Source organism: Cuculus canorus, chromosome 1, assembly GCF_017976375.1.
Source record: "Cuculus canorus isolate bCucCan1 chromosome 1, bCucCan1.pri, whole genome shotgun sequence".
Lineage (NCBI taxonomy): Eukaryota > Metazoa > Chordata > Aves > Cuculiformes > Cuculidae > Cuculus > Cuculus canorus.
This window is the reverse complement of record NC_071401.1, coordinates 60,652,952-60,680,572: the sequence shown is the minus strand read 5'-3', so window position 1 is coordinate 60,680,572 and position 27,621 is coordinate 60,652,952. Positions and strand designations below refer to the sequence as shown.

At 37.8% G+C, this 27,621-nt stretch overlaps 1 long non-coding RNA gene across 1 annotated transcript in view; it reads right to left on the bottom strand.

Annotated features, from left to right (window-relative positions):
• LOC128854100 (uncharacterized) overlaps positions 1-18,072 on the bottom strand; it is a 60,945-nt gene extending 42,873 nt beyond the window's left edge. The window contains exons 1-2 of the long non-coding RNA XR_008453001.1: positions 17,577-18,072; positions 15,453-15,501 (exon numbers count right to left, since the gene is read on the bottom strand). This is a non-coding gene — a long non-coding RNA (uncharacterized LOC128854100). The remainder of the gene's footprint in view (positions 1-15,452; positions 15,502-17,576) is intronic.
• Between the last annotated feature and the right edge of the window lie 9,549 nt (positions 18,073-27,621).

Here is a 27,621-nt window from a genome sequence, read left to right as displayed (position 1 = left end):
GTCCCGTCTGTCTTTGCTGGATTTGGGCCACAGCATGTACTTTCAGATGCTGACATGCAGAGTTGAAAACACTAACCACCTTAGGACTTCTTGCTCCTGTGCCTCTTAACAGAGAAGAAAAACATTTAAATCAAGGAGAGGCAGATGCAGTAAGGAGACGCATGTATTACAGAGGTGGAACTGAGACAGAGTAAAATCCCGCTGTGCTTGTCCTTTTTGTGGTACATGTGGAGAAGCAATGTTAAATCAGGAGAGTGAGGAATAATTAATGCTAGTTTGTAGGGGATAACTAAAGCAATATCACTGCAATCTCAAATTGCACAGAAAACCAGCTGTGTAGTTGGGAGATAAATAAATGTCTTCCTATGTTCTTCACAAAGAATAGAGCAGTTTTGACAACTCATCTTCTCTTTCAAATGTCACTAATTATTTAGGAGGAGAGAATGTTTGTTTTTTATTGCCCAAGAAAAGCTGTCTTGCAAGGCTTAGATGCTGGAAGCATTGTAAAAACTTGAAACCCACTTTATAATGCATCAAAACATCCGTTCCAAAACATTACTTCTCATATTTGTGGAGGGGTCTGCATCACATACATAATAATGGTGTTTTCTGAATTTCTCAGAAGAAATCGTGCATCGTAACTTCTGTAGACAAAATTAATTTATATGTCTTTTTGTTGTATATGTACATGCTTCTTTTCCACTGCAGACAGCTTTGTCTGGTGAGCATCTTCTTATATTTTGTCTCAGTCAAAGCCTATCCTCCTAGAATCAACTGTGAAGCATCAAAAATGTTAATGTGCAAGTCAGCAGTATTTCACAAAACTCACTGTTTCATAAGAGAAAAGTGAGATTAACTTTAATAATTTAAGAGAGGCTCGAAATTAACAAAGGAAGTGGACAAAGTAACTGTACTGCACCTACACAGATGCCCTTTTCCCTTCGATTTTTTCCCAGATTCATAGTGGTGTCACTCAAGTTTCAAAATTCAACATTACCAGTTGCTGTCCTTACGTACAGGACCACATGCCCAGAGCAAGATGTTAAGCCTCATAGATGCAGCTTTGAGGACGAAGAACATTAGTGTCAGACTGCCCTAGATAACTGGAGACACTCCTGTACAATACAGAGCAAACACAGCCATTTGTAAAATAATACTTTTTTAACAAAGAGTCTCGGAGTCAACTAGGGATGGCGATGATTGCCAAGCAACGAATCCAAATATGGATTGGTTTTGCTGAAGAGACAAAGAAATAAGGAAGAGCTTTGGCAGATGAGAGTTTTTTGGGTGCATGTGAGCCTGTTCTTAACTCCTAAGCTTATTAGCTTGCATGGCTTTACCCATAACTCCAGACCTTCTCCAGTCTGTAATAGGGAGGAGGGATAGGGTTGTTAAGGAAAGAAGATACCATGATAAGGATCTCAGAATCATCATGAGCTTTATATTTTGTCGCCTAATCCATACATCTATGAAGGAGTAACAAAATGGGAAACTGTAGTAATACAGTCAACATGTTACATTGTGCTAAAAGATGAGCCTTTTGAATATAATGTACACATAGAAGTGAAAATTAAGTCTCCTTGTAAATAATACTTTAGTTGTACTGATGAGAATTTGGCCTTCCTAACTGATTGACAGCATGCTGTGATATCAAATTAGGTAACTTTAGAATAAAGTTTCCTTTACTTATGCTGAGCATATACTGCTTAGTACCAGCTTGGAATGTTTCGCTAAGAGATCAAGTCATAAAGATAAATTTGTAATGGCTTAGGAGAAAAAGAAGTATTGTGCCTTGTTCAAAACCACTACAGGCCAGAGATTTATTCTTGGGAAGACGATATGAATGGCTCATGTTTTGGGGAGCCAGCCATAACTCCACTTTCTGAAACGGACTCTCAAAGGTGATTGGCTGTCTGCACTGAGCAGATAAAGTTAGGAAAATAACAGGTAGGATGGCAGCCTCCCTGCTAATTTTCTGCTCTGCAAGGACATGTACTTGGAAACTCTGAGGCAGGGAGCCAGTTTTCCATTTCAGCTTTATGTGCTGCTCACTCAGTGCACACACAGTTTTTAAATGCAGGTCTCCACCTTGTCTGAAGGGCAGTAATTAAGCAGGGTTTTGGTTGCCCCAGGCAGCCAGATAATAGGAACTTTCCTATCTTGATGAGTGGTCCCAGAGGATCTACGCTTTTGGTACCTCCTGATTTGACTGCTGCGATGCACTTGATATGGGGCAACATTGCAAACTGCTAAGAAATGCCAGGTTCTGTGGCAGGTGGTGATCTGCTTGCTAAGTCTGAGTTATTCAAGTGAATCCTTTGTCCCAACAGCAGCAACTGGCTAAGGATGCTGTTAACGATTCTCGGAGTTGGATTTAGAGGTGGTAGTAAGAGGAAAGGAGAGCATGTCTCTGTTGAGAGCTAGTGTTTGGTTGGTCCAGAAGTGCCAGATTTCATTTGTTCCATAAGGATCCTTGCTTCATTGGCTCAGCGTAGCTCAACAATTTCATCGTTAGGATAACATATTAACTCAGCTTTCTAGGAACGATTTGTCATCAACTATACATTTACAAGGAGCAATTATTTTCTGTATTGATTTTTCTTATTTTTAATTATGTTTAATCATGTTAATTAACCTGAAGATTATGAGATTATACCAATTGCACCGTGCATACATGCAAAATAAAATTTCTAGCGAGAAAACTAATGGACAGTACAGCTTGAAAAAAATGGCAAGCCTATTCTGAGGAGGCAGAAACAGAATTTCTTAATCTATGAGACTTAAAATAGATTAACTTTACAATGCATGGAGATGTTGCCTAAACATTTGAAGACAAAGAGAAAATGTAAAATAGTAGTTTTTAAAGTAATACAATTCTGGCATACTTAATCCAGCATCAGATGTTAAACAAAACTTCACCTGCTATCAAGATCTTCATCCCTCTCATGCTATTGATCTGACGTAAATTAGAGTAATGAGAGGAGAGGGAACTGTCAATAATATTTTACATCTTATTAAGTTATAAATCTAGCTAATTTTATGGCAATAAAAACAAAATAGCATTTACAAAGTCAGAAGATTGCCATTGAGTCCAGAGTTATACCTCTGCATAGCTGATACCTATGTGCTTTCACCAGGGATCCTAGGGAATTTGGAGATGCTAACGAAAGACATTATCAGTCTTGATATTTATTCATTGAAGGATTTTGAAAACTTGTTTGACTGAAGCCCAAACCTTTCACAGGAATTTTTGGCTAATAATTTCAATGAGAGTGGTTCTCAGTAGCAGTTTGAATTTTGTGTTAAAACAAAAAGGAGAGAAGGAATCTGAATTTTCCAAGAGACAGGAAAGACTCAGTTCAGATCATTCCTCAGATTCATTTAGTTAATCTAGTTTCTCATCTGGGTTTTTTTTTTCTTCTCTTTTTTTTTTTTTTAATAAAAAATGTCCAATTGCTTTCACTTCACAGTTTGAACCCTCAAGATTTATTCACAAAGCACAAAAGATGTTTTCCACATGGAGTTGCTTGAGGGATTCTAGGGGAAAAAAATGGTACTTTAGTCCAATTAAGCCAAGCAGAGCTGAAGATAAAGGACTCCTGAATATCTGACTTAGTGCCTCATACTTTTAAACAGTCCCTCTCAACAGGCTGCAGAGAGAAAAAGAAACTTTACAAGGTATAAGTGTAAGATTTTGTCAAATCGAGTGAGTGAAACAGAGGTCTGAAAGTGCATAATTCACTTGGGCTTTTACATTATGTAGAAGTTTGTGTGGTGGGTTATTTTAAGTCTGATAATCACAGGTATTATAATTTCAAAACAATTTTTTCTTTTTTAAAAAAATCTCTAATAGATCCAGTAGCTGTGAAAATGGGTCTGTGGAACAATTTTTTAAGGCAGTTTTAAAATACTGTAGGTCAATATCTGTACCCGGTTATCACAGAGTAGTATGATAGAATGATAGAATTGTTTAGCTTGGAGAAGACCTTTGAGATCATTGAGTGTAACTGTTAACCTAACAGCGTCAAGTCCACCACTAGTCCATGGCCATATCTACAAGGCTTTTAAATATCCCCAGGGATGATGACTCAACTGTCTCCCTGGGAAGCCTGTTCAATGCTTGACAACCCCTTCAGCAAAGTAATTTTCCCTAATATCCGGTATAAACCTCCTTTGGTGCTACTTGAGGCCATTTGTTCTTGTCCTATCACCTTTTACTTGGGAGAAGAGATCAACACCCACCTCATTACAACCTCCTTTCAGGTAGTCCTAAAGAGCAATAAGGTCTTCCTTCAACCTCCATTTCTCCAGACTAAACATCCCCACTTCTCTCAGCTGCTCTTCTTAAGACTTGTGTTCCAGACCCTTCACCAGCATTGCTGCCTTTCTTTGGGCATGCTGCAGCATTTCAATGTCCTTCTTGTTTTGAGGGGCCCAAAACTGAGCACAGTATTAGAGGTGCAGCCTCACCTACACTGAGTACAGGGAATGATCCCTTCCCTACTCCTGCTGACCACACCATTTCTGATACAAGTCAGGATGCTGCCTTGACCACCTGGGCACACTGCTGGCTCATATAGTGTACTTAAATTTGATTTAAGGTTTGAAGTAAATCACCTGTGTTTTCACTTGTTTGTCTTTCCAAGATTAAGTTTTATTAACCTTGCTAGTTTTGTATTTGAGGCTATCTGAAGGCAAGAAATAAAATTTTCCTATTTTTCAACATATCACTCTATTAGCACAGTTATTTAAAATATGGCATATATGTAATTGCCAGTTGTTTGGATGGATTTGTTAACTAAAATTCCAACATTTAAATGTGGTTTTAGTTCAGCAACATGAAAAAATGCTGTAAAAAACTCTGCTTCATTTGCTTACCCGCAATCTTTTTGACAAATAACTGCAGGAAAGAAAGCCATACTAGAAATTCTTAAAAACATCTATCAAATGATTTGTGTTTGTTTGTTTTATTTTAAAGGAGACATTTGAATCCCATGTTTCTAAACAAAACTGGAAGATTCAGGGCAGGTCAAAAAATGACGAAATGTAATTCAAATTTATAGTATTAAACCCTTTCACGTGCTCTATTTGATTAGTGTCTGTTAGTTACAGAAACCAAATTCAAAGATAAAATGAAATATCCTTTCCCTGCACTAAGTTTCTCTTACATAAAGGTAATGCAATATTTCATGGAAAGATGATTTAAGAGTAAGTTAAAAGATTCTTATTTCTATAGGAAACAAATTCAGCCATTGAACAGTCAGCTCAATTTATTTTCAAATAGCACCCTTCATGCAAAACTTCCGTAGACAAGTCAAGAAAGAGTTATTAATGCATTCTTACATCCCAGTCAGTGCAGGAAGAGATCAGGGAAAAAGGTAAATGCAAATGATGATGAGTTTTATGAATTAGTCCTGAAATTTTCTGGGAAATCTTGAGACTTGAGAAAGGTAACAGGCATGTTACCCTGAAGTGAGACCCCCTTAGTTTAAAACAGGATAACATAACCTATATATAACAGATAACACGGCAGCTCCTTCAGAAAATATCCCCTTAGCTGACATATTCAAAGTTGTATAAATTGATAGCAAGTGGCTCTAAGTCTGCAGCTAACCACTTAGAGGAGAGTTATGCAAAATTCCCACTGACTTCAAAGGCCGAGGACCTGGTCCATAATAACTAAAAGATAGTATGGCTCTTTCAGCAATGAAAGACAATGTTGATTATTTTCCTCTGTGAGAAAAGAAATAAAAGACACTAACCGACGTACTGGAAACTAAGGGAAAAATAACACAGTACATTCAAGCATTAATACTGTAACTCAAATATATGATATTGCTAAAGCTGCATAAAGCCAACAAGTGACTTTCATAGAGGTGTAACAAGGAACCACTGGAAAATGTAGAACTGTGAGCGGCACGAACGGCGGGTCTGATAGTCTGTAACCCCAGAACACCCGTAACATCTTCGCCTGCAAATAACACAGCTTTTTGTGCTCAGCAGCACAGCTGACAGGCTTCAATCAATGTAGAGATTATGCCACCTTCTGGTCGTCACACAGATGACAGCTCCTGGTGTTTGTAAACCCATCCTTTTATCAACAGTTTATGCAAAACTTGCTTTGAAGGTATAAAAAGACTTGACACAAGTGCTATGCTTCTTTCCTTTTCTCTTTTCATAAATGCCCTTTAGTGACTGCTTCCAATCAAATGCCTTATATCACTGCTACATAGAGGACAGTACAATGTAAGGTATTTTATTCCTTGGGAGGGACAAAGAAATGGGATTTATCTTTTTTTTTTTTTTAGTTGCACTGTTATATTGCTAATTTCCATAAAATTCTTAAATTTGAGGATGTTTGCTGAGCTGAGTGTAGGCATTTGTTTCTTATATTCAAGTCAACTAAACTGGAAGAACTTCCTATGACTCTGTAATTTGGCAATCCTGCTCCGGTAATCCCCAGATAAATGCTAAATACGCAATTTTCCTCAAATTCCAGGTTGGGTACATTCCATCTTAACTGCCTAATTTTCCATAGCTAGTCTCTAAAATGTATTGTTTGATAGAAACAACAGGGAAGAATGGATGTTATATTTTTTTTCCTAGAAATAAATGCTTTCTTTTTTTTTTTTTTTTTCCGAGGCAAATTACTTTAAAAAAATCACATCAGTTTGAATTACATATTCACCTAAGTAATCTTAGACCACAGAGACTGTGGTACAGACTTCGTTTCCAGAGCAGAAATTCTAAGGTTGAATTCTTTGGAAAACTTCTTAGGGACAAATACTCCTTCTGATTTCAGTCTGGAAGATTATATGGCAGGAGAGATTATTTATTCTTTCAAATATGAGCCAGATCAGACTTACGATGAAAAAACCCTGTGGGTCTGTCTTTCTCTTGAGTTCCTTCTTTCCATGCTCCGGGCTCCTCAAATTCTACCTATTCTTATGCTTATATCAACCAGTCAGTTTAAAAAAGTTCCTCTGTCGGTCTTGATCACCTTTTCTGCTATCATTGCTGCTTTCAGAGATAAGTTAGGACCCCCTAGGGAAACAGTGTACCTACGCATGTTACCACTAATTGACTTCCACATCACTTTCTAGAACTGCTGCCTTCAGCCCTCTACTCTTATAGGAAAGGACTGTGTGAATGGATTGTTATTAACCCTCCTCCTAGCCAATGCAGGCAGGAGACCTAAATAAAACTCAAATATTTAAATCCACTTGGGTAATTTGGGTTGCATACTCTCAATATAAGTTCCCCAAACACATCTTTACAGTACTTATTCCCCATTTATTTACCATCCTTCTTCTTTGGACCTTAATAATGTAAGACAAACCATTGGTCTGATTTCTGCAGTCTTGAAACATAGCCATTGTTTTCAATTATTTTTCACGTTGTAGTCTCTGATCATTTATTTTTTATGCTTAGCTATGCTAATTAGGTTAAAAGCCTCTAGTTGTAAGCAGTATTTTTCTTTCACAGTATTTGAAAGTTATATTACATAGGCTGTGACAATCCATGTGTTTATAAATGAACAAGATATAACATTCTAAAAGGTCTAGCCAGTGGAGAAAAAAACAATGGTAGGTATTTTTCATATTTCTTTTCAGTGGAAAAAAATCCTGTAAGTACAGAATGGAATTAGTATAACTAGCAGTTAATGAATTATGAGTAGAAAACTAAATACTGAAAAGATGTTTAAATAACACATTTATCACTGTTTTTAGACTTCTAAAATTGTTCTTACTGAATCATATACTCATGAATGACTCTTTCAGCCATTGCTCCAGAAAATACATCAATGAAGAAATAATTTTAGCTCTTATCATATTTTTGGCAATATATGTACACAAAAAGGTATTTCCTGTTTAGGAAAAATATGAATGATATTAACCCAGCGTTCTACACATTTCGTGCATCCTTACCCAAGGTAGGGAGGTTTGCTGAGGTAACTGGAGTTGGTAGCATAGCTGTGTGCAATCCTAAATTTTATTTAGAGTTCAGCCTTCCATTAGTACAAACCCAGGTCACTTGAAGATCCACCTAGTATGTACTTGAAATAAGATGTAGTCTTCAAGGTCATTTAAGATGAAGAATCATAATGAAAGCCAGTGCATCCCAGCAAATACACTTCTGTTATGATTTTGAATACAGGATCAGGCTCTGCAGACTTGCCCTGAAATGCTCTATGTCCCGTTACATGAGATCCAACAAAAGCTTGAGAAGTCTATAGTTATCTTAAACCCACCAGTATCATGAATCACGATGTGTCTGTTTTTAAGAGCGCATAATAAAAGAATAAACAGGTGAACATAGGGATATGAAGTGTCAATTCTACTCACTAGAGTGTGGAAGTGCTGCCATTTAGTACAAGGTGAATAATTGGATCAGATGTGTTCAGTTAACCTTGAGTTCTTTGATCCAGTATTTTAATGGTTAAAGGACACTTAACTACATCTTAAAACCAGCAGCAAAGTACTGGTCTCCCAAAAAGGAAGGAGCTAAATAGACTACATTATTTTTTTCCCAAGAATTTTGTTTCTGCTGCCCCAAGACTGCAGAGTCTCAGACATTGCGTACCTCTCAGGGTGGTGTCTGTGACTCCAACTTTCATTTCCATTGCTACATCTCACCTTGTATGTGGGTTGGCTTTATTCTCTAGATATACTTTGAAGTCAGAGTGTTCTTAAATGAAACTTACTATGCCAAGTGAATAAGAAAGTGGTGCCCGGTTATTGGAACTGAGAGAAGGCTACGCGGTAACATGATGTTGGGATCAGGCCTTCATCAATCTGCCTAGAGAAAAGCTACAGGATGCATCTTTCAGTATCATGCAGGACTTCTCTTGAGGTAACGGAGAACATTTTCAGGAGGGAAAGGAGGAATCAGGTCATGAATCTTGGGTCACTGGGGATGCCACTGGAGGTAGCAAATGAACTCAATACCCTAGATTCAGTCAGTTTTGTATTAGTTGCAGTTAAGAAAATAAAGTGTGGAAAAAAAAACGCCCAAATATAAAAGCCCCAGCATGACAAAATAATTTATCGTCAGTTTTATATCATAAGTGAGCTAACACGGTACAATGCTGTACAAAAGCAAAGCATGCTTACTTTGATTACCTTTGTTGTATCTCGTCTTTTTTTCACATTAAAGAAAAAAAATGCTCTGTCATTATTTTTAGATTTCCAAGTGATCCGTGACATTTGACAAAGTACCTAAGGAAAGGCTGGAAAGCACTCAGGGACTAATGACGCTTTTGCCAAGTGATGAATTCTGCGGGCCTGGAAACCTGGCATTTTGCATTCTGTCAAGATCAGAGCTGGTTTTAAGCTGTTTAAGTTGTGATTATTTTCTCAAATCTGTTTCCTTGAAAACTAATTGTAGATCTGAAGTTGCCATTTTTAAATAATTCATAAAAACATAAATCCAGAGGAAAGTGGCAAAGGTATACAGAAACTCAGTGAAGTACAAAGAGAAGGGTCAAGTCAGCTGCTGTTATCTGAGTGCTTCTCTTACTCCTGAAGTACTTAATTAGGCCTGTCTGACTGTTTGGCCCTGGGTTGATTTTTTCTTTCAAGAGAGCTGTTGACCTAATGGTATATTAAAACACACTCAGCTGTAGCTTCAAAATGGTTACTGAAAACATTTGTAAATGCTGTTGTTTTGGCAATAGGGAAAAAAAATGTAGACTAGCTAGTGAAACTCATACATTTATAATTTTTTTTTCATGTTATTCAATAGCCTTTTAGCTCTACCAATTACACTGATCAGCTAGACAACATCATTTATTGTAGGCAACAAAATGCCCAGAAGATCCTTAACTATGAAAACAAGAGCTTCCACAAGTTTTGGAGGGTCTCCTAACTAGGCAATTAATTGAACTAATTCAACTAAACCTTTAGAAAGTTTATAGCTTCTGGAATTATTGCTGAGCTTACAGAAGCATTTTAAAGATTACATCCTCAAAACTTCTAGATCAATTACAGTAGGGGTAGACCTCTTGTTTTAAAATGCCTCTTTGTGCTGATCTATCATTTTCCCTAATATAGGCTATTTTTGCTGAACTAATTAGTAACTTATGCCCTGGAGAAAATTCTGTCTGTTGGTTTGTCCTCTTCTTAGAAAAAAAAGAATTTTTACACTTCTATCCACAGGAATAAACTCATCTTCTGTGAAGATAAGACATTAAAAGGAGGAATTAACAAGGAAAAAACCTGAACCCACACTCAATAGAGCTGCAGCTACAGCTGTTTTGAGAAGGGAAAGGGTTCTATCCTTTGCTTGTTTGCTAGTCCAAGGCTTTCCTACTAAGAGCTGTTCAAATGAGCATTCCTATGATTATTAACACTGCCCTGTTCTTAATAATTTGGATGTGACTTCTCCCCTCTCCCTCTCAGCATGGTACCAGGCAGGCTCCTGTTTTATATTTTGTTGTTGAAAGGGAGGCTGTCAGCGTTGACATTCTGAAATATCCATCTGGCTCCTTAAATGCTATCATGTCTCTTTTGTTTTCCCAAGTCTCCGATGAGAAGATGTTTGTCACTTAATTGCTGCTGAGGATCACAGATGATGGTTTATAGGTTTAGGCAAATTGCAGGCAGCACTTTGTTAACAAACGGTAGAGCACAATGGTACTTCATAATTATCCTATAGAGCTCAATTGGCCCTTAACGGCACCTGCATGTACAGCATCAGGGAGCCTTGTTTCAACACAAAAGCTCCTTCTTGTTAATTAACCTGTGTGCACTTGTTACAAATGAAACCTATTTGTTTCCACTTAATATATTTGCAGCTAGTTTAAATATTCATTTATTATTATGCTTGTTAAGTGAGGAGTGGAGAAGAATAGTTTGGATCACTTTCATTAGTATGCATTGAGCTTAAAAGAGGTAGCAAATAGACCAATATGTCAAGTGTGTTCCTTTGTGCTTTCCTTCTTCCTGCTCTGTAGGCCCCCAAATTAGGCTAACAAAGATGTATATCCATTGCCGATTGAAATAATACAAAAGGAATGAGAAGTATAAGAACCTCTGGGAAAAATCAACAATTTCTCTGAAAGAGGCTTTGTACCAAATGACAAATACAATTCATTCTATGTGAAAAATGCCTTTTATTGCATATTTAGAATATGTACACTCAGATTTTATTTGTATGTAAAAATCTGCAAAATAAAATCAAATGCAGTGTATTTAATTGTTACACTGTTATTCACGGTGTTCTAGTACAGATGCCTTTTAATCTTTAGCCAAAGGATTTACTTCTATTTTATCCTTACAGGCAGAGCAATTTTTGCTCTTTAATGGGTAGAAACTAGGTAGAAAATGATAGACATTATTCTGTGTTTATTAGCAACTGTAAGTACATATAAAGGGCCATTAATTAAAATGCATAAAGAGATTAATTAACAGTATTTGTTGTTGTTGTTGTCTTCTATTTTACTGAATAATTTTCCAAATGCTTTCATTCTTGATACAGCGAAAACAAAATCTCTCTCAAATATTGGTTTTGATTATTTGTTCCTTTTTGAGTGGCTTTATGGCCTGAAGATTTTCCAACAGTTTCTTGGTAATATGAATAGTCCTACCTACAGCATCAACTGCAGAGTAGATCTATCTGAGCAGTGATAAAAAGCCCAAATTTCCTCCTGCTTTTCAATTGACTTTGTGAAGATATTTCTAAAGTATATCTTATCCAATATAGCCGAGTTCCTTCTGAAAAGAAACACAAAGAACAATCATCATCTCTTGTTTAGCCAGTGTGAATCCTGAGTAATTCCATTTCCTTCTCAGTGATTTACACCAGCAGTACAGACAGTAGGATTTAGTCCAGAGAATTTTCCCTGTTGCGTCTCGGTATTAACAGATAAATATATTGAAGCCTGGTGGAGGAGGGGGAGGAGCAAAATTTAGGCTGCAGATGAATACTTGTAACAGCATACTGAAAATTGTCGAAAATACACTTACGTATTGATGTAAGATGCATTCCAACAGCTGCTAATCAATGGCTGTGATTCTTCTGCTTTGAAATTGGTCCAATAATGCATTTTAGAATAGGTCAATACTGCCTCCTATGCAGAGTAATACATCTAATGTGTTTCAATTCATCATGATCATATATTCTAGGCCATTTTATTTAAAATTTCAACTTGCCAGGGGGAATTAATAACACAGAGTAAATTGTAAGTTACGTTTATGATGCACGCTTAGAAGATATATAAGACAATACGGCTCAATAATGCAGCAATTAAATAGGGAAAGGAAAACCATATGCTTAAGTTGTATGTTTCTGTATGAGTTTGTGTGTAGTCATTTTGTAACTGTATATACATACTTCTTACAAGGGAATTCAATGTTTATGTGACCTGCCAGGTTGAGAATCAAAGTAGTATAAATATTCTCTAGTCATAGAATAAATGTGATGTCTTTTGTAACAGAGGAAGTTTCAGCATGTCATCCTTCTGAAACACCTTGCTTTTTTTCACAGTGAGAAGACCTTTAAGAATCGTACGTTACTATTCCCTTCCTTTAATCAGCATTTTATTGCTGGGGCTTCCAATATGTAAGTGCAGAAAAGGCCTCTATGATGTATATATATTTTCTAGGCTATAGATGGCACTAAGTCAGCAGCCACTTTTGGTTATTACTGATTCACAGTGGATTTCAATAGTTCCTTAGAAGTGAAAGTGCTTATCAGGTCAATGAACATTCACAGCCCTAATGAAGTCTCATTAAAACATATTTCACCTTCCAGGGCCCCAAATCTCTGCAAGTCTGCAGGAGGAGTTCTTCTGCTTTTTTTCTAGTGCAGGTGGGATACTGAGTCATTTTTTCTGCTGCTTCTGTGTTTTTGTTATAACTGTCATGCCTCCTCACAATTTGCAGAATTACAGAAGCATAAAAGACCTCAGTGCACCCAGCATATATAGCACCTGTTTCACTCAGGTCCACAACAGAATCTGAGAGAAGAAAGAGAGTACAACTAGCAGTCCAAACTATAGCTATCACTATTATAATGAGCTATATTTTATTCTCTTTTCATCTCTCCCCAATGCACTCTGCTAGAGAGAGGTTTCAGAACCCCTCTTTAGATATACTTGTACAGTCCCTAGACTAGATCATGGGGCTATAGCCCTCTGTTTTTTACCTGTGAAAAAGCAGCAAATCCAGCTGTATTTCGCGCCTGCAAGGCCACTTCTTCAAAAAGAACATTATTTATTCATTGCAGAGTACACAGCATTCTGAGAAGGGAGATAAAACAGCAGAAGACCTACTTCTGAATCTTATTTATTCCTGTGAGTTTTCCGAAGTTTTTTTTCATAGTGGACACCGCTTTCCTACCCTGGGAGATACAGACAGTTGCAGCTTCCCTTATTTTTATTGCCTCCCTGCAGCATTTCCTTGCAACTAAATACTCCTCATATCACCCTTCTTTATCCAAGGATTTATTTCTTATTTAAACAGTTTAATTTTCTTTTTCTCTGAGGCTTTGGCGAGGCAAAATACACCTGTTAGCCTAACTGGAGACAAGCAGGTGCCTGTCTCACAGTTAATAGCTCCTTGCCTTCTTCCTTGTCACTTGGCATTTCTCTGGAGATAGCTCTTCTCTGTCACTGTTTTGTTTCTAGCTTGTTTTTTTCCCTAGCAGCCTCTTTGATTTAATTCTCTGTAGTCAGATGGAATAATATCAAGCTAGAGAATGTAGGTACATAACACATTCAGAGAAAATAATACTGCTATCTCCCTCATTAGCCTCAGAGGAGTTTATGACTCAGAAGATAAAGGAAGTGGGAAGCACTTAAAATAAAACCTATGTTCCAGAAGAGGATTGTAAGGCAGGTTTTTTGTTAAGGCAGTGACCTGCTATCCCTTAAATAGCTCACTGGTATGTGTACCACTACTGATGGTGCAAGATCGGTCTTATCTTTCATCTATTTCTTGCTTCAGATTCTGCACTCCTGCACCCATCCTCAAATGTCCATACCAAGCCATTCTCTACAGGCTCACCTTAGCTTCTTGATTTCAAGCTTTCACCACGTGGACTCATTTCCATTACATTCACTGCTGTAATAACTGACAAAACCCATCTGTGTGACTATTCTGCCGCAGCCACCCACATTGTGTCCACGGTCTCATCTATGTGCCTTCTCTGTCCGCTGACATTCCTTCCACATTAAGAAAGGTATATACTGCACTGCATCTATTTTAAGCATTTTCCTGCCTCGTTCGTGTAAGGACTGCCCAGCTGATATTGACCAAGAAAGAATCTTGTGATAGGTGTCTGATGCTACAACAGTGGGAGTCATTGAGAGGCTGGAAGACTGCTAAAATTTTGTATATCTTATTATGTGCCTGCTTTTTTATGACATGCACAACCTCTGGTCTCATTTGCTGCTGTGTGTATTCAGGAATCAAGTGTCTATCATAACAACATACAACAGCCACTGAGCTATGTGGTCACAAAAGTTAAAATCTGCCCGGACAGTGGGAAGTGTGCTCCATTTTCTTGCAGAATTACTTGGCATCACTAACCTCTACTGCATGGAAAAGTACCTCTTTTTTCTTCTGTGTACCCAAAGACAACAAACCCTATTCTATTATTAAGGCTTACATCTCTTTTTGCTCTAGATGGACCTCTGAAGAGAAATACTTCCTGCACCAATCTGCTCAAACACAGGTCTTTGTTTTTAAAATCTATATATACTATGTTGATACAGGGTCTGCCTGTTGATAAGCTGATATGTTGATATGTGATACAGTGTCTGCCTGTATCAACACAGTATATACAGAGAAAAAGTGAGTGCTTTCACAACTGTGTTCACTGCTTCTGAGCTTTCCCAGAGTATAGAAACCATTTTGAAAATGTATAATTCAGAAATATAAAAGCTTAAAGTGAAATCCATAGAGCCATGTTCTGAACTTAAACCTCTCCTAGACTATGTGAACGATGTTAGATACTTCATATTGACAGCGTGATCAGAACAACATTCACCAGTGCCAGTCTACTGTGGTTCACATGGCCCTGGCTAACTAATCTGAAATGCATAGAAGAGGAATGTGGTTTATGTCCTAGCAGCTCAGGGGCCCTGCTCAATTGAAAGCCAACATCAGCCTGAATTCACACCCTGAAACCATCAATCCAGAGTCAAATAACGGCGTTATATTCCTTTAAAAAAAACAGTCTTTCTTGCAAAATGTCTTCACAATGCAGCTTTCCTTTTCAGTGCCTAGAAGACACACTTTAAAGACGATGTGGATTTAATTCCTCTTCTGTTGGCAGAGGTTCAAACCCACCATTCCCGCCTCTCAAGGGATGCCCTAATCAATGAGCAACCATCTGTTCAGGGAAGAAGGGAGGGCGGGCTAGCTTGCTCCAGTTCCCTTATTGGTGTCCTCCCACTACATAGGAAGAAGATGTCATAACTAATTGGGCTCAGTAGTTAAATCACTCACCTGAGGATGGGGGAGACTCTGATTCCTACTCTTGGTTCAAACGCTGCTCCTGCAGTAAGTAAAACGCACTTCATGTAAATAAGTTTTCACACCTTTAGGTATGTTAATAGCTGTGAGTGTGAAGAACTCTGGGTGGACTTCAACAGATATGTTAACACATATATGTGTGTGTATGCGTATCTATATATATGCCTATAAAATTAACACTCTGAAATCCTTTTGCACACTATATTGACAATAAAATCAGTAGACAATAACCCAATTGAAAAATCCTAGTAAAAAACAGGGTTTGACCAAAAAAATTTCACTTTTTTTTTTAAAACAAATGTTTACACCAAAAAAAAAAAAAAAAGGCCAAACAAATGAAAAAAAACAGGCATAGCAAATAATGTGTCGGGATTTGATTACTAAAAAGTGAAACAAGATATTGGTTTTTCCAATGTCAAGCCAACAAAGAATAAAATCATCTGCAAAAAAATAATTAAAAAGATATTTTGTAGGGAAAAAGTGTGTATGAACGCAGGCTATATTTTTGTTAGGAATAGCATTACTTATTCAAGCTAATGTCAGAACATTAACAGTGGTGTATCTTACAGGGACGTGGGAAATGTGACATACAAAAAGCTGGGACACATTTTTCTCTGCAAGAAACAACTGCTGAGTTGACGTTCTGCCTACAAAGTCCCATAGATAAAACACTGAGCGCTGGCCAACACAGGCTTTAAGCCAGGAAATGTGACTCACTCTTGTATAATTTGGTAACTTCCTCCCAGAAAGACACTGGAGTCAAAGTTGTTCATTTTGAAATAATTATATGTTTTCTTTAATAGCAGAAAATGGTCCTAAATTTTCTAGGTTCTCTTGGTGATCACATACCTCATTTCTATGTCTTAACCCACCATAATGAGGTTTTGTTAACCCTTTGAACAACTGAGTGCCGTGACTTTTAAGGTATCAGCTTGGATTGTCACATGGTTGACTTAGCACCGGTGAGCACTATACAACCACAGATTCATTTTCCTCAATTTGTTAAGTGGCTAATTATAAAGATTCACAAAAGAATTGACACAAGGGAAGGAGACAGCCACACTTCTATCAGCAGCCCCATGAGGCCTGTACAAGTGTCGTTTGTAAAACAGAGCACAAATTAAACAATGGCTATAATAAGGTCTAGGGGCTGGTGGATAATGAAAGAAAACTTCCTGTGTAGATGCAAAACAGGGACTAAATGGGTTGTTTTTATATTTGACAACAAGGCCCTTATGTAACTCTTCATGAATTCAGAGTATGCTGTTAAGGTAATATTCTTGGACTAGACTAGATGGTAACAAGCTAAATAAAATGACTACTATTTATATTGTGTCAGTGGCTGTGATTTCCAATTTAATTTCCATACTGTAGTATATCAGTAAGATTTTTTTAAAGCAGATTATGGTGCATGCACTGTTTCCCAAATAAGGAGATATTTAGGAATTTGCTAGTAGAAATAACTGCAAAATGAGCAGTGTTTTATTTTAACAACAAATGCAATCGACATGTTAACAAATCATTTGTTCTATCTACAGTCGTCAACTCCTTATTATGAATAGCTGAATTTAAACTAAAGAATAAATTTAAGCAGCAGCCTTTTCCTTGCCTGCAAGATTTATATACAGCAAATTGGACTTACTTTATTTTGCCGGTTTAAGTATTTAATGAAATTGAATGAAAGTCTCTCTTGTGCATGTGCTGTTTTTCCGTTTCACCATAATACAGCTACTCGCTATGCATAGTGTTTGCATCATTATGTAAGACATTTGCAAATATGTATGATGTGTTTGCCTATGGGAAAACCCTTTCTTCTAATGTATTCATGAAAGATGAATTAACAGTGCTTTAGGTATGATAAAGAGATTCATAGTATAGTCTGTTATACTGCCAATATTAAAAAGCAAGCTCATCATTTAATAAGAAAAATGTTAATCTTTTACAATCACGGCAGTACGTTTTATTTCTGGGAAGGTCTTCCTTCCACCATTGCCTTCTTATCAGTTACAATTTTAATTTGTCATTTATATTAGGCTGATATCTAGATAATAATCAGGACATCATAGTGCTGACACTGTACAAAGACAGCATCCCTACCAGAAAGATCTTTGTGTCTGTTTTCTTTCTTCTTTTAAGTTCCTTTTTTTCTCTTGATCTTCTCCTTTTCTCCGTAGCATAGAATTCAAGCATTTCTCCTCCAGGATGCCAATATTATACTTTTGCCACAGCAGAAAAAAAAAAAAAGGTGTGAAGCAATATTCTGCAGGATGATGCAGTCTCTGATTTTCTTTGGATCTTTGTATTTCAGGTGATAAAATCTAGGCATTCTCTGGACACCTGCTATCAATTTGATATGCTATCAATTTGTCCTCAAGAAGCTCTTTCATAGTTACGTTCTCCATTTGTGCTTTGCTAGCTGAGATACTGGTATCTTCAGCTCTGCCCACATTGTTGTATCAGCTGAGATCTCAAAGTTGCACTGTAGTCCAAACTACCTGATTGTCCCCACTGTGTTGATTTCTGTCCAAATAAATCCTTAGTAAAGAGTAGACTAACAGCCCTCCTAGCAAAGATGCTCAGACACCAGCTGGCAAATGACGTGCATTCCAATACAGTCACATAGGGAACAGAGAAGCAGTTAGCTCGAGATATTTCACTCTGAAGAGCAGAAACCCAACTTAGCAGAGCGACCAAACTACAACTCCTGTTGTGATTCATGGAGACATGCAGTGGGACAGGAGAAAAGGATTAAGAAGAAGGATAATACTGGGCAAGAACAGACAGAAATCCAGGAGACTGAATCATTTGTCTGCTCTCAGACATGTAGGGTCCTTGTCTATTTATCTTTCCTTCTCAGCGTATATATCATTGTCATCTTCTGAAGGCTTGTTGCTATATCCACTCTTTCTCAAGCTAGCACTCCAAATTTCTCATGCATTTATTTGTAATTTCTTGTAATCTGCACCAATTTCCTGCACATAATCCCCTGAGTCATGTACAACAGTCAGTAAGAACATCTTCTGTGAAACTACCCTGCAGTTAAATACATTTTCTTATGAAACAGAAAGGTTTTGCAGAAACTGTGGTATCCATGACATTATTTTCATTAGTAGATTTGAGTTCACAGTCTGTAGTTTAGGGGATACCCAGACACAGGAGCCTGTGCAGCTGTAGACAAAGAACAATCTTTCATCCCATGGTTTTTTTGAGAGGGACCAAAGGTTTCTTGCAGCACACTGGCAGCAGCCACTGCATTATTATGTATCGTGACCTGGAAGCTGTACTCACAGACTTTCTTACTTCATAAATTTCTGAAACCTGAAAAACATTAACTTTTTCACTGAGATTATGAGCGCTTCCACAAGTGTGTTTTCTTCCTGTATTAATTTCTCTTACTGCTGTTGTTTCAGAAAAGGAAGTGCATTGTGCTTCATAAGCATATTGACCCCAAGCACACTTGTTGAAGAAAATACAGAAAGAAATAACAGAAGGTCGTTCATTTCATTTATTTCTTCATCTTCACATTTTCTTACTCCATACCTATTCCTGCCTGTCTTCTGTTGCTTCCTGTTGCTCAGCTCTCTCAGACACATCACTATGTTCTCAATAGCAGTCCTGAGTAATAAAGCTAGAAAATCCTTACAATTTTGTTTGAATTTTGGTTTTTCATTCTATCACCTTTTCTGGTGACCATACCCATGGTTTTTTGGAATTGCTTGGCAGAACTCCCTCACTTGTCAGGGAAGGAGACATGGACATTAGGATCGAGGGCACCCTCAGCAAGTTTGCCAACAATACCAAGCTGTGTGGCATGATTGACACTCTGGAGAGAAGTGATGCCATCCAAAGGGACCTGGATGATCTTGAGAACTGGGCCCTTGCTAACCTCATGAAATCCAGTAAGGTCAAGTACGAGGTCCTGCACCTCGGCTGGGGCAGTCTCAAGCACAAATACAGGCTGGGCAGAGAATGAATTGAGAGTGGCACTACCAAGAAAGACTTGGGATGCTGGTGGATGAAAAGCTCAACATGAGCTGGCAATGTATGCTTGCAACCCAGAAAGCCAACCGTATCCTGGGCTGCATCAAAAGAAGAGTGACCAGCAGGTTGAGGAAGTGGGTTTCCCTCCCTCTATTCTGCTCTCACAAGACCTCACTTGGAGTACTGCATTCAGTTCTGGAGTCCTCAGCACAGGAAGGACATGGATCTGTTAGAATGAGTCCAGAGGAGGGCCACCAAGATGATCACAAGGCTGGAGCACCTCTCATACGAGAACAAGCTGTGAGAGTTGGTCTTGTTTAGCCTAGAGAAGAGAAGGCTCTAGGGAGACTTTATAGCAACCTTCCTGTACTTAAAGGGGGCCTACAGGAATAAGGCTCTTTATCAGTGAGTGCAGTGATAGGACATGGGATAGCAGTTTTAAACTGAAAGAGGGCAGATATTAGATATTAGGAAGGAATTTTTTACTCTGGGTGGTGAGACACTGGAACGGGTTGCCCAGAGAAGTTGTGGATGCCCCATCCCTGGAGGGGTTCAAGTCCAGGCTGGATGAGGCTTTGAGCAACCTGATCTAGGGGAAGATGTCCCTGCCTATGGCAGGGGGATTGGATTGAGATGATATTTAAGATTGCTCCCAACCCAAACCTTTCTATGATTCTCTTAGAAGAAAAGATCAACAGGATATCATAGCTTGTGTTTAGAAATAGTTAACAAAGATTTACACCTTTTGTTTGACTACATTGGGAAAGTTTTTCACCTGATCTTTTGTCAAATATTGAAAAGGAGCTATTGAAACCAACAGAATTACTGCCATAGCCTAGTGTTTCTTTTCATGTTAGGGCAAGAAGGGCCTAAGGAGAACAGAATGATACCAAGCCTACATTCAGATTTCCAGACTTACTCCGCAAAATACAGTAAGGATCGATATTTGTTTAACAGAAAAAGGAATTAATCCTCAGATTCCTAAATTAGAGATAGATTAGTAATAACTGAACTCTTAAAAGAAGTGTATAGGGGGATAGATATTGACGTAGACTGCATATAAATATACAGGCTATGTATTATACATATATGTGGCCAAATTCATGTGTTTAAAATCCTTTTCACAAAGGAAAGACAAAATTCTTAACATATAACAAAATCTACACAGTTAAGCCCACATTTCCCTTTAAATAATAAGACTGAGACCACACCACAGAGAACCACAAGGGGAAGCGTCTGGCATGCAAGAGTTATCAAATGACATCATTCACAGCTGCAAGCACAACCTTGCTATCACTGTTTCAGGTGTATATCTGATATATGAAGACAGTTTGATATTTGCCTAATCATTTATAAGTGCAGCTATGGTATCACCATACACGATCATTTTAAATGGATGAACAAATTTGACAAATAGTTGCACAAACATTTCTGTACATTGTCCTTAGCCTATAGAACATGAGGAATTGAGGTTGTGAATTTTCATGAAAACGAATATTCACTGCCTTAGGTTGCATTTCAGTTTTGTATATAAGTTCACAATAAATTGATTTGTATTTTTAAAGGATAAAATATTTATAACCCAAATTTATAAATCTTTTATTAAAAATAAATTCTAAGTATTCTTTGGGTAGCGTTTGAAACCATCATTAATGGATTTTGTTTCAGTTTTGATTATGTTTTTAGAATGTCCATCCTTTCCACTTTAAATTTTCAGCATGACAGTGTTTCCCCCCCCATTTGAACCGAGCTGTTATTAAGGGATAGAAGTTTTCTTGTGAATGAAGCAGCCCAACTGCTTCTCATGACAAAGTTAGTAATTAGAAGGCCAATTTAATGGTGAATCAGGCAGAAATATTCAAACCATGACAAATGACTTTAATAATGCAGCTTGCAATGCTTCAACAGAAATAAATTTCACTTCTGAAACTCTCGCCTTTTTCTGCCTGCCTGGAAGATAAAACTGTCCAGGAGGTATTTTGTACCCTTTATTCGGTAAAGCTTTTACTAGAACTTAAGCAGGCAAAATAGCTTGCAAATTCGAAAACATCATTCAAGTTCTTATGATTTTTTTTCTCCTGAAGGTAGGCTGCATTGAGATTCTGTATAAGTCAAAGATTTATTTTTTTTTATGTCCTATTTAACCACTGCAATAGTGGTTTATTGTTTTATCTCTGACTTGAAGCAATAGTCTACACGGGCTTCAAAACTGAAAGCTAATTTCAGTGCTCGTCATAAGTTTGTTAAAACCACATGCATTCCAAGGTTTGAAAAATTTCATTATTCTGTCCATGCTGGGGCTTCGTAATTGGATAGTAAGGATGTTCAAAGACTAATTTAGTGAATTGCACAATATTTTAAATGGAATTATGCAGGTTTATGGGGCCTCAGGGGATTGAGCTAGGAGCCTCTTGAGAAAATCTGTTTATCAGTAAATGATATTAGCAGCTTTCACCTAGCTTTTGTCTTCATTAAATTGCTGCTCTTCCAATTGAGGGTCACATCTGAGGACTGCTTTGATAATTTGTCATTATTGTCTTGTTTATTGGGGCATAAAGTTGATACAGCAAAGGTTGTGCAGTTTATATACAATGTGCAAAGAAGTTTTTCCTCCCAGTCCTCCCAACCCTTTATCACAGCAAAGCATGTCAGTGCCCAAGAAATTGTAACATGTCCAGTATTCTAAAATATACTAAATCAGTAGGCCTCTGTCTGTTAATTTCCTAGTATTTTCTAATTGAATGTAACATTTTATACTCCAAGTTACATAAGATTGTCTTTTCTTTCTTTCTGCCATTCTCTTTCTGCCATTCTTCAATTATAGTCTGAAATATCTTTTTCCTAAGAGAAATATAAAATAGAATTTTGTTTTCTGTCACCATGCCCCTTTCCTAAAAATACTCTGGATTTATCCCAGTGTAAATATGATCAAAGTTTATCCCAAACTATTGAAATAAATTTTCTGTGAAATAGCTTATGTAGCAGACTCAGACTATATTTTAAAACACCAAGGCCACATTTACATTATCATTTGCAGTATGCAATTTCAGTAAAAAGATATTTCAATGCTCATATTTATGGGAAGAATAGTTGTAAATATAGACAGGATGTTTTGCCCAATTATTCATTTCCTTTCATGTTATCAGCTCTGTAGGAAAAGTTTTATTTCTCTAACGGAAACTGTATGTAAGATGCACCAATACTACAAAGTCTGTATAGATTGAGAGATTATAGACCAACTTTATACATGCTTTCTTCAGGCTTACTGTCTGTGAATTATGTACCATTTCAAACTTTATTTATGTGTAGAGATCATATACCTATGATAATGCATATGAATTAGGCTTATTCAAACTACTTGAAAAGGCTCGGTAGTATCGTTACATTTTTTATGTTAAACAATTCTGCAGACTTATATAGGAGTGAAGGAGCATTCTTCTTGTTACATTTTATGTCAGTTTCCTAAGAAAAACTGAAACTTCCAAACTGAAAATGATACAGGTTTGAAATAAACACTTTAAAAAAAACCAAACAAACCCAAACATTAGAAAGTACATTCTGGACAAGCACTAATCATCAGAGTTAGTGGATGACAATTATGTTATCTGAAAACCTTCTCATAGAAAAGCATTCTTTCACAGGGAAAGCTGCCTAGAAGGTGATTTCTGTATCAAAACAGATTTTTCTTCTTTTATGAGACTTCAGTATTCAAAGAAAGAAACTTCAATCTCAGTTCTGCATTGTTGTGAAGAGGATTCCAGTGCCAAAAGAATCTCAAGGCCCAAACCCTAGTTCCTACTCACAATCAAAGCAGATCCTTCTGCCTGAAAGATTAAGCCAGACTGGTCTGGAGGCATATGACAAAAAATCGTATCCAGTTGCTTACCTTCCCAGTCAGACCATACTAAACTGCCACTCAGGCCCGAAGGTCACAGTTTGTTATCATTCATAAATGTCTAATTGAACTTGGCCATAGACCATCAGCTTACCTTTCCATCTTTCCCTGTCTGCTCCTTTATCCATGCACTGTTCTCCTTCTCTACATTGTTCTCTTCCTCGACACACTAGCATTTCTATATCCCCATTTACCTTGTCAAATTACCTCAATGCCTTTCTCTGGCTTAATTTATTTTACCTCTCAGCTCTGTTATCTTTGCTGTATCAGTTCCCTCTTTCTGCCTATTCTAGACAGTGCCCAAAACCCTGACTTCAGTGGAGTCAATGTGCAAATTTTAGTTGAGCCCAAAAGGTGAAGACTGAAGCTAAAAGCCTCTTGCTTGGATTATACCAGTAGTTCAATGAATATCTGTAGTTGTTCTGTGTGCTCTTGCTCATAATTTTCTGTCTTAAACATTTACTAATCTTGGCTTCTTGCTTGAGGTTTCCATGTCATGTTTTCATGCTGCTGCTGCTGCAGAAGCAACAGAGGGAGCTATTTAAACTTCAGTTCTGTGCCTCAGCTGCAATGCGTATCTTACTTATTTTGAGTGGGAGACTTGTTATTAAGAGCTCAAGATATAAACAGTAACGGCGTTGTGGGAACCTAGGGGTATAATCTGGTACAGATTCCATAAATAACTCTGATTTACAGGACAATGCAGTAGTTCTAGTGTTCCTTTACTTGGAGCAGAGTAAAAATAGTCCAGGTGGTTCAGACTATTGGATATTGTCATGGTTTAACCCCAGCCAGAAACTAAGCACCACACAGCTACTCACTCATACTCCCCTGATTGGATAGGGGAGAGAATTTGAAGAGTATAAGTGACAAAACTCATAGGTTGAGGTAAAGATAGTTTGATACGTAAAGCAAAAGCTGCACACACAAAGAAAACAACCAAGTAATTCATTCACTACTCACCACCGGCAGCCACCTGTTCAGCCATCCTTGGAAAGCAAGACTTCATCATGCCTAATGATTACTTGGGAAGACAAGTGCCATCACTCCTAGTGTCTCCCCCTTCCTTTCTCTCCCCCTAGCCTTCTATGTTGAGTATGATGTCATATGGTATGGAATACCACCTCAGTCAAGGTCAGTTGTCCCAGCTGTGTTCCCTCCTAACTTCCTGTGCACTCCCAGCCTACTTTCTGGTGAGGTAGTAAGAGAAGCAGAAAAGGCCTTGACTCTGTGTAAGCACTGCTCAGCAGTAACAAAATATACCTCCATCCCAGCCAAAACCAGCACAGGTATTTTCATAGAGAACTGCCTCTCTCCAGTGACTATAGGAGGAACTGCACTACATGTGTTTTGCTAACTAGCATTTGCAAAACATTTAGTAAGGGGTTAGCTGGTGCAAATCCTGTCCATTGTTTCTGCTTTCTTTCCTTTCCTCTAAGACCACGAGAACTTCTTCTCTATTTTTCTCTCTTGGTGAGGTATTAAGTTCAGAAAAAGAACAAACCAAATGGGCCTCTGTTGCTCAGTCACTGTTTATGTGTTATGCATCAAGAGTCATTGTATAATCAGCTGCAAGCATGGTAGCCTGGAGAAACACAATCTTTTCCCCTCATTTTACCTTCATGTAGTTATCACTGGTGACATATAAGTGCTGCCTCAGATTGACACCCGTTTTAAATGTTTCTGAACCTTGGACACTTGGCTACACTGAGTAACACATTCTACAGAAGCTAAGAACTGGTCAGGAGCTGAAGGGGTCACTAAACCTCTCTGATGTGAGTGCCCCAACTATTGTGGGTTGAAGATCACTCAGTTTGCTCTCAGAAGAAAAGAACCATCCAGCGAATGTTCCCCTAAAGGACTTGTGCGATTCAGGGTAAGGATTATGACAGTGGCCCCAGACACCCTCAATCACTTCTGCGTATAGGTACCTAATTCCAAGACAGGGCAGGATTTCAGATATATCTTTCCCTTTCATGCTTCCACTTGGCCGTTTTAGGCATTGAACTCTTCCCCCTTTTTTGCCACTTAAATTAACAATATGCTGCTGTTGTGAGTCCTGATCTTAGACTCTGAACATTTCCCACCCTGCTGTGAAAAAACTTCAGACCATAATTTGGTTTTTATGAATATTATCTTATTATCTTAGTGTTATGCTGGGAACTGGCACATTAAAAGTAAGCATGACATCACTTAGCATCATGATATTATAATCCTTTTCTAGATCTGCTCCTCACTGAACACATGGCATAGCAGTTACCCCCACAGATTCAGAGACTGTGGGTCAAATCCTTGTTACCACAAAACATATTTGTCATTTATGACTCTCTAAATGACACCTAAGGCATGTCTATACCACAACAAAAATTACGACTGAAGCCACCATAGGAGCTCCCTGAGCTGGCTTTAGAACAGCTGGCTCTTGTGAAGGGAGTCTTGTAGTTATGGCAGAGGTGAGTCCAAATCAACCTAGGCAAATTCCTAGCATTTAGTTTGTCCTGAGCTTTGTGCTGCTGCATCATCATGCATTTGCACCATCTCAGGTGTTGATACAAGAATAGACACAAGACTGGCATGTATGCATTTGGTTGAAGTGCCATCATAACAAAGTTAGCTGATAGGGTCCCACCAATATGACAACAGAATCAGCAGATGAGTTAGATTGAAAAACTTTACTGGTGCTGCAAATTTCTGCCTCGAGCTCAAATAGAATGAGTGTGTAGTTAAGATTACATCTGTACAATGTTTTTTTCAGTGAAACATGAGGGATTTTGTGGAAATAAAACATACAATGGATTGTATTGGCCTTGTACCACCTTTCTGATACTGTCTTCTCTGGAAATTAATTGGTCTTATGGCAACTGGTAGGTGGGGAATGATGATAGAAATATTCCTTTATGGGTAACTCTTTATTAACAATGAATTTAGAAGCAGGCAAAACATCCAGTTAGACTACATATCTAATTTTTACATGGCCATAAAAGAGGTAAAAAAGAATTCACTCAGTGTCATGCATTACTTTGGATAAAAATCTAGATCTCAGACAAACCTGAAATGCATTCTGTCTCCTTTGTTTGCAACCTTTATTAGAGGATATTTACATAAGTTTAATACTGCATATGCATGTATTGTCATACTTATAACAGGGGCTTCAGTACAAATGAATTTGTTGTCTTATTACAACTAAGCTAAATTCTACAATACGTATGTTTTGCATATGTGAAAACCATTTTGGCATTTTGAATAAATAAATTTACAAAAAAGGAAAAAATATATTAGACTACCTGCAAATATTCTAAACACCTGGATGTGAAGGGACATAGACATAGGCTAGAAAGGAACATACAGCTCCAACTGCTTTGAGAGAGAATTCAAATATTAAGTAATTTAAATATGAAAGTGAGATTATCATGGAGGCCAATGTGAGAGTGTAAACTTATGGCTCCCAGCTGCAGTGGGGACTGCTCAGCCATTGTGAATACAAGGACACACACTCGTTCTCCATGTTAATCTGCTCTGTGTTTATATATGTATTTTTCAATTCTCAGGGGACATCAAAATGGTAATGATTTCCTATTTTTATAAACAAATGGAAATACAACCTTTCATGACAGCTGTTACTTCAAAAATGAACCAAAGAATTTATGCAAATTACAGCCTTTAAAATCTTCTCACTGAAGGTGTTTTCCCTTTTTGAGAAAGACTCTGACAATTAAAAATAAAAACAAATAAGAGTCAGAACTATGCCTGTTATTGTTTAGTCCATAACAAAGACAGCTGTATATATCCTTGTTGTGAGTCTCTTTTATCTGAGCAACCTTGCTTAGTAAAATTGGACAATTTATCACCCCAGTGCCTGCAGCAGTATGCACCACATGCAAGTGATTAGTTTGCCGCTTCAGCTACCAGCTTTGATACACCTCTGAGAAACTCATAGTCTGAATGAAAAGGTCACTGTGGAGCTTAAACTAACTCTTGGTGACCAAATGGCCCAGGGGACTAATAGTGGGCTATGGTGTCTTCTGCCTGTCTCGGCAGTACCTGGGACCTAGTACCACCTGAAGGTTGTTCCTTCTAACATAGTCAAGAGAGACACTTAAAAGTGACTCTGCCTGTGACTCCAGTGGTTGCCTATGTTCCCCTCCTATGACTGTGTGGACTAATGAGAAGAGCTGTGTCTCTAACCTACGTGCTTAACACTAGAAAGGACCAATATGACCTTCTGGTTGGGACTTCTGCACTTAAACTCAGCAAACCAAGGGTTTT